The 8,746-nt window shown below is 42.6% G+C and overlaps 1 long non-coding RNA gene across 2 annotated transcripts in view; it reads right to left on the bottom strand.

Annotated features, from left to right (window-relative positions):
- Positions 1-4,748: 4,748 nt before the first annotated feature.
- LOC130282025 (uncharacterized) overlaps positions 4,749-8,746 on the bottom strand; it is a 52,439-nt gene continuing 48,441 nt past the window's right edge. For both annotated transcript variants that reach the window (XR_008846215.1, XR_008846214.1), the window contains exons 3-4: positions 6,610-6,656; positions 4,749-5,106 (exon numbers count right to left, since the gene is read on the bottom strand). This is a non-coding gene — a long non-coding RNA (uncharacterized LOC130282025). The remainder of the gene's footprint in view (positions 5,107-6,609; positions 6,657-8,746) is intronic.

The raw sequence follows: 8,746 nt of genomic DNA, 5'->3' as shown, positions 1-8,746 counted from the left end.
CAGATGAGTCTGGGCATTTAAAACCTTTGAGATTGACATCACCTGGTCTTCCCAGATGAGGTTGGAGAACAATCCATGACACTGGCAGGTATCAGCTTTGCAAAGGGTGCAGTGCATGCTATAAATTCTGCAGGGTGCCCAAACTTTAGCAGATGCCATTTTTTTGTTTTCTGTTATTTTGAAAGTGTAAATGATGGAAATAAAATCTAACTTTTTTTTGACATATTATAAGAATGTCTAATCTGTAATTTGATGCCTTTTGGAGATTTTTCCATCTTTCCTTGGCTTCTTTATGCACATTAATACACATTTTTTGCTGGGGTGCCCAAACTTTTGATCCCCACTGTATCACCCTCAGGTAGCCTGTGTACGCTGGGATCCCACAAAAAAAAATATAATAATAATTTCTTACTTTCTAAGAAAAAGAATAATTAAGGATGCATGTGAAACATTAACATAACATAAGTAATGTCAATGCATGAGATGCATAAGATAGTACCGCTAAACAATAGTCAAACAGTTAGCAAATAGCAGATTTGTAGAAGAAAGTTCTGTGCTAACCATTTCTAGTCTTCTGAACTGGATTGTATCTTCAGCAAGCCCCATGCAGATGAAGTGCAATTGCAAATTTTGAGACAATTGCCTTACAGGCTGTGTACACTATACACCCTTACAGGCTCCAGGAGGTGATGAAGTACAACTCCAACCCCCCCCCACCCCCACCCCACCCCAAAAAACATAAATAAAAATCTGCTATATACAGAGCTTTATCTGCAAAGTATAATAATGTTACTATTCTGCCTTTTCTAGGCTTCAAGCTATGCAAGAGAGGTATTGTAACCTGACATGCCCTCTTATACCAAAGAGCTGACTCTGCTCATCCTGTCACAGTCTGTACAGTAAAGCTGACATGCAAACTGCTGAAAACAGAAAGGATCATATTCTAGTGGCCAGTGCATGAACTGCAATAGTCCAACTCCTTTTTTTTGTATAAATGGAAAAAAAAATTAAAACCCACCAGCAATTCAAAAGAATTACTTTTTTTTTGGTTCAAAACATAATTTTAACAATCAGTAATTTTACCATAATTCGTCCCGAGTTATGTATTAGGCTTAGTACATGACAAAGAGATTCAAAGAAAACCAAAGAGAGACTCTGTGGTCTTGCTAAAGTAATAACCTAATTCTAAAGTTCTGTATGAAACTGTGTTTTAAAAGGCAACAAACTTTGCACAAATCAGTATTAATAGTAATATCTCTTATTACAGAAGATGGTTCTTCCCCCCCCCCCCCCCAACCTTCTCACTAAAGACTCTCTCACTAAAGTACTAGTGTACATCTTCCTATAGAAGTCTATTTAGAGAGGAGGAGGGAACAGTGGCTGGAAAGAGACAGATGCAGAAAGAGACACAAAAAGATGCTGCTGAAAGCTCTAGTAAGTGTTATAAGCCCCAACGGTGCTGGATTTACTACTTCTACTGCTCTATAATGTCCTCCTTGCTGCTGCTTCTTCTTAGGGTGTACTATAGAGATATAGGGGAGCAAGATCCCCTCTTCTGTTTGTGAACAGTGAATGGAGGACATAATAGCAGCTAGTCTACACCCACCAGCTAAGGGACAGTTGTATATACACCTATTGGAGTAGAACAGAGTCTCAGTGCTGTTCCATGATTCCCATGCCGCCATGTTCAGGATTCCGGAGAGTCTATTGGCCAAATATGTAGGCACATTGGGGGACATGTATCAAAGATTTTACCCCTGTTTTGTGTTAAAATTTTTGCGCAAAATGTGTATGTTTCGGTGTACCTTGGAGTGACATATTTAGTACGCACGAATTTATTAACTGCGTACATTTCATTTACCCGCAGAAATCTTGCGCAATGACCATATTTTTTTAACGCAAATATAAGCCATCTTGGACTGCACGTAGCAAGATGCTCTAAATCAGTGGTCTTTAACCTGCGGACCTCCAGATGTTTCAAAACTACAACTCCCAGCATGCCCGGACAGCCGATGGCTGTCCGGGCACGCTGGGAGTTGTAGTTTTGAAACATCTGGAGGTCTGCAGGTTGAAGACCACTGCTCTAAATCATTGATTTCATTTTTTTCAAAGAGTGAAAGTATGAGGAGATGACTATATTTACTTGCAATTTATGAAACTCCCTGCGCTTGATTGATACATTTTGCGCTTCTGCGCATAATTTAGAATTCGGCAAAAAGGGGTAAACTACTTCTACCATACACAAATAATGATACATGTCCCCCATTGAATCATCCTCATTAGAGATGAATGAACTTACAGTAAATTCAATTCGTCACGAACTTCTCGGCTCGGCAGTTGATGACTTTTCCTTCATAAATGAGTTCAGCTTTCAGGTTCTCCCGTGGGCTGGAAAAGGTGGATACAGTCCTAGGAAAGAGTCTCCTAGGACTGTATCCACCTTTTCCAGCCTACCGGAGCACCTGAAAGCTGAACTCATTTATGCAGGATAAGTCATCAACTGCCGAGCCGAGAAGTTCGTGACGAATCGAATTTACTGTAAGTTCGCTCATCTCTAATCCTCATCTACGAAGTCCAGGTGTATACCTGTCAACTAGTATGGCCATCAATCCAGCTTTTTCAATGGCTGTCACTATGGCTGGAAACAGGAAAATGAGTCTGACGACTTCTATGGGGACAACAATGGCGGCCATATTGGCAGTCAAGTGTATTTTCTGGGAGCAGATAGAACTGAGAAAAAGCTAAAATTGCTTCTAATATCTTGACAGAGAAGGACGCGGCGATAATTGAAACCTGCTCTGGGTTTCTGATTTTGATGGAAATGTTCTTTAAGCTTTGCCTCTCACTGGAGCTGACGTGATAAAGTACATAGAGAAATGAATGGCCCCTTCTCCATAAATTGAAGTATAAATTCACTGTGGGAATGTATGTGCAGCTCAGGTGCCAATCGCCCCGTCTGGTGATGGACGAGGTCTATTCATCCGCTCTGTATCTGTCTCATAACACGGCCTCGTAGAACGCTGTGATTTCACTTACAAATTGCCTCGGGCTCCTACTGATGATAATTTACGCTATCGACTTGATGCACGCGCTTTATATGGACTGCGCCAAAAGAAATTGACGCCATTACGATACATACATTTAGGGGAAAGAAAACCTAGAATCTCACTTATTTCTATTTGTCATGCAGGTTAATATGGTCAATTGCTCCCTGTCAGTCCAGGCTGGGGAAAAGCTGACAGGACAAGTGAGTACAATCTATTTCTCCCTGTTATCAGCCATTTCAGACTGTGGAGAAGCTCTGTAATACAATCCATTACTTCATGTTATCAACCATTTAAAGCCATGCAGAAAGTGACTGTAGAATAGGGGAATATTAGCCATGCCAGACTGGTCAGAGGCAAAAGCTGGTGTCTAAATGCTTGTTTGTCTAAATGATATCTCTCTTTATCTCCCCCCATATACACATGCACATCTGGCTCTCCAAAATAGGGGAATGGAAGCAATTGTTCCCACTGTTCCTTTCAGAACTCTTCTGCCCCCTCTTCAGACCCCACCCCCAACCACTCCAGACTCCTCTCTCTTCCTCCTCCAAACTCCTCTCCTGACCTCCCGTTCCTCCTCCAGACCCTTCAGTCCTCCTTTTGACTCCTCGGTCCCCTCAAGACTCCTCTGTTTTCTTCATACCTCTTTTTTCACCTCCACAATTCTTTGTCCCTTTCCGAACTCTCTATCCAGACACCTTTGTACTCACCAAATCCCTCTTTTCCCCAAACAATTCCCTTTAAGACCCCTCTGTCCCCTCTACAGCACCCCATTCCATACTGACTCTTCTGTTCTCCTCCATACTTCTCTGTTCTTCTCCAGACTCCTCTGCCCCCTCTAGACCTCTCTGCTCCCTTCTGACTGACCTGACGAAGAGGGAGTCCCACCCCTCGAAACGCGTTGTCCGTATTTATTTGATGTTGACTACATTTTTTGTTTTACAAGTCCGTTTTGCGGTAAAAATTATTATTTACTTGCCCTGGAGAGCGCCTCAAGACATCTTTTTCTAGCTGTACTGACAGAACTTTGGATTCCTCTTCTAGGCAATGGTATCTTCCTCCAGACTTCTCTGTCCTTACCAAACTTCTCTGTCCTCCTCCAGACTCCTCTGTTCTTCCCCAGATTCCTCTGTCCCCACAAGACTCCTCTGTCCTCCTCCAGACTATTGTGTCTTCTGTGTCCTCCATACTCTTCTCCAGACTATAGCCACTTCAGACCTCTCTGTCCCCTTTAGACCCCTATGTCAACTCATTTATGAGAAGGGACTCAAACAGCAGCCAATGCTGGTAGAGGGGATCCTCCTTATATAAGATACCAACCATGACTTGAGAAACACTGCAAACCCAATGGAAATCATGAGTGTAACTTAAAGGGGTACTCCACCAAAATACATCTTATCCCCTATCTGAAGGATAGGGGATAAGATATCTGATCGCGGGGGTCCTGCCGCTGAGGACCCCCGAGATCTCCGGGCCGGCAGCAGCGGTGTCCGGAACACGGAAGCTTGGAGCTTCCGTGTTCATGACCTCAAGCCATGCCCCCTCCATTCATGTCTATGGAAGGGGGTGTGATGGCTACGTAGTAGCCGTCATGCCTCCTCCCATAGACATGAATGTAGGGGGCGTGACGGCTGTAGTCGCCAGTCATCCGGCCCCGAGCGGAGTTCGCTCTGTGCACGGATGACTAGGGTGCTGTGCTGGAGATCGCGGGGGTCCCTCCACTGGGATAGGGTCTTTAGATAGGGGATAAGATGTTTTCAGTGGATTACCCCTTTAAGGACTGTGCTATGCCATTTTCTCAGGTGGGGAGGTCAGCTATTAAGGGTTGAGCTCTCCTTCCTTGGCCCAGAGGAACAACCCATGAACACACTCATATCAACCAAGAATAAAATCTGATCTGAGAATAAAAATTTTAAAAGAGGAGCATGATTTACTGATGGAACTTCCTCTCCTGGCAGCAGCACGTGTGATATTATAGAGGGTCAGCACCAGATGACGGTCTCCAGTCCGGTGAAACACAATCATTAATATGAATAGCCGTGTGTTCTTCTTGGCTGCTTCACTGCAAAAACATAAGAAAAAGATAGTTTTAGATGATGGTTTTCTTTGCTGGATGGAGAGAACACATACATCCATGGAGCCCGACATGTTGCCGAGGGTTGGAGAATTATTACATCCAGTGTATTTTCTCTCGCTGTTGTAGTAAAGTTCAACCAATTCCATTAAACCTCTACACACGAGGTCAGGAGTTTATGAACCTCCCTACGATGGCGCTTCCTGCCGAGCCGTGCACAATGGCAGGATCGGCTGATGGATAGCCTAATAAGTGACTGAGAAAATAACATACAGGAAGAAAACGGGGAAAAATAACTATATAGGTCAAGACGTGAATGTGTGCACCGCCGGCTGACTTCATACACAGTGCCATGCGGGAAGAAGAGCAATTTTGTGCAAGTGAAAACAAATGTCTCCATCCTCTGCAACTAAGGCTAGGTTCACATGGCTGTTCTCTCCCGGTCTGATATTCTCCCGTTAGGGAGGGTTCACATTACGTTTTAGCTATACGGCCCGTATCTCATTCATTTGAATGAGCCAACCAGAGTCAGATGATGACTCCGGTTGGCTAATTTTTGCCCCGTATCCGGTTACAAAACGGTATACAGGGCAAAAATTTGCCAACCGGACTATCTTAGTGTGAACCCAGCCTTATTGCTGCTAAACGGACCCTAATAAGGCTGCATTGATATCACGTTTTTGCAATACCGTTCCCGTATCAGGTTTTTGATGAAAAAACGGATTCCTCAAAACTGGACTAAACTGTATGAAAACGTGTGTACAAATTTTAACCCGTATACAGTTCATAACCGTATTCGGTTTAAAAAATGATGTCCGGTTGCATCCGTTTAAAAAAAATGTCAAAAAAGTATGTTTTAACTTTTCATTTCATTCGGTGTGCACTGCGCATGTCCAAACGCAAAAACCGTATTGTGCAAACCGGATGGAACCACATGCACATACGGTTCTCTACAATTCTCATTGACTCCCGTGTTAAAGGAACCGTATACAGTTTCAATGCAGTTTTTTTCAATGCACCCAGACAGAAAAACGTAGTAGGCTACAATTTTGGGTACGGCAAAAGAATGGACAAAACCGTACAAGACGCAAAACGGACGCAACCAGATCATTTGGCATATGGTTTTCAATGGAGAGTCAATGCATATAGTTTTCAATACGGTTCCGTACGGTTTTCAAATTGAAATTGTATACGGGAACTGTATTGCAAAAAACGTGGTGTGAATAACAAACGGATGCAAAAGGATGCAAACTGATACAACAGGATGCCATTTGTCCGTTATTTTAATGGACTATGTTTAAAACAAAAAAATAAAGGAAATGTGGCATCCTGATGCATCAGTTTGCATCCGTTTATATCCTTTGTTGTTGTGCTTAGAAGTAATAACTGATCAAAAACGAATTGGAAAAAACTGATGCAAACGGATGACATTAAAGGCTCATCCGTTTTCCATAGACTTCAATGTTAAATTTATAATATCCGTTTCTCTACCTGTTTTTTTGATGGGGAAGAAAATACTGCATGCACAGTCTTTTTTCCTGTAAAAAAAAAAAATGGAATAGAAACCAAACGGATGTAATAGGATGACAAACGATTGTAAAACAATCCCATTGACATCAATGGTATTCATGCACAACCGCTTGCAAAAGGCCTGAACGGATTTAAAGGGGTACTCCGGTGGAAAACGTATTTTTTTTCTTAAATCAACTGGTGCCAGAAAGTTAAACAGATTTGTAAATTACTTCTATTAAAAAAATATCTTAATCCTTCCAGTACCTATTAGCTGCTGAAAACTACTGAGGAAATTATTTTCTTTTTGGAACACAGAGCTCTCTGCTGACATCATGACCACAGTGCTCTCTGCTGACACCTCTGTCCATTTTAGGAACTGTCCAGAGCAGCATATGTTTGCTATGGGGATTTTCTCCTACTCTGGACAGATCTTAAAATGGACAGAGGTATCAGCAGAGAGCACTGTGGTCATGATGTCAGCAGAGAGCTCTGTGTTCCAAAAAGAAAATAATTTCCTCTGTAGTTTTCAGCAGCTAATAAGTACTGGAAGGATTAAGATTAATAATAGAAGTAATTTACAAATCTGTTTAACTTTCTGGCACAGTTATGAAAAAAAATTAAAAAGTTTTCCACCGGAGTACCCGGACAGATGGCCTAAGATGAGATATCACACAATGATCAAAGCGGTCACTATGACCAGTCATGAATGTCCTCAATAAAGTAGAAGTAACCTCATTGTTTCTTACATTGTCAGCACTTTTTTCTTTTATTAGTCCTGTTATAATTTCAGTACTTTTGAGCTTCTGAAGTTAAGGTTGTTCTTTTCTGTCTAAGTGCTCTCTGATGACACCTGTCACGGGAAATGCCCAGTTTAGAAGCAAATCCCCATAGCAAACCTCTTCTAAACTGGGCATTTCCCGAGACAGGTGTCATCAGAGAGCACTTAGACAAAAAAGAACAACCTTAACTTCAGAAGCTCATAAGTACTGAAAGGATTAAGATTTTTTAATAGAAGTAATTTACAAATCTGTTTAACTTTCTGGAGCCAGTTGATATATAAAAAAAAGTTTTTTCCTGGAATACCCCTTTAAGAGGATGTCAGAATTTTATATTACTAATGGGTCAGTAAAATTGGTGGATGCAGGATACATGTTAAGGCGGCATTCACGTTACGATTGGGGCATATGGCAGCCAGATCCCGAGGGAACATTTGAAAACCAACACGAGGGAGAAAAACACAGCTTCGGCACTGACGCCACTAGGTACTGATATATACTTTGCTATGGAGATCCACTACTACTCCGCACCTACTAAGTATATCTGTGGTACTCTGTCTGTAAAGTACATAGAACTTCCAGTGTAAGATATGCAAAGAAGATGGCACTCACCATACAGTAGTGAAGACTTTAATGCAGCAGTCGGTGCATAGCAGACATCCAGTGGCAGAGATAGTCCCCCGTCTTCACTGTCTCTGCCACTGGATGTCTGCTATGCACACACTGCTGCATTAAAGTCTTCACTACTGTATGGTGAGTGCCGTCTTCTTTGCATATCTTACACTGGAAGAGTTTGAAAACCGTCTGCTACCGCATCCCGACCTTTCCCGCACTGTACCCCAAACACAGTTTTCAGTAGGGCAAGAAAAACAGATAAGACCAGAGAGCTAGCTGACATTGTAATATACATTAGTTAAAAAATGTGTCTATTTTTTTTAGGTGTTAAAATTCTGTCCATGTGTCTCAATGAGGAGACCAAATACAGGAAGTGAGGGTAAGACAAGCAGGGCTCTGTACACTGAGGACACGCAGGAATCTGTACATTGAGGACAAGCAGGGCTCTGTACACTGAGGAATAGCGGGGCTCTGTACACTGAGGACAAGCGGGGTTCTGTACACTGAGGACAAGCGGGGCTCTGTACACTGAGGACAAGCGGGGCTCTGTACACTGAGGACAAGCGGGGCTCTGTACAATAAGGACAAGCGGGTCTCTGTACAATAACGACAAGCAGGGCTCTGTACAATGAGGACAAGCGGGGCTCTGTACACTGAGGACAAGCGGGGCTCTGTGCAGTGAGGACAAGCAGGGCTCTGTACACTGAGGACAAGCGGGGCTCTGT

The sequence above is a fragment of the Hyla sarda genome, chromosome 7 (assembly GCF_029499605.1).
Source record: "Hyla sarda isolate aHylSar1 chromosome 7, aHylSar1.hap1, whole genome shotgun sequence".
NCBI lineage: Eukaryota > Metazoa > Chordata > Amphibia > Anura > Hylidae > Hyla > Hyla sarda.
This window is presented reverse-complemented; position numbering and strand designations above follow the sequence as displayed.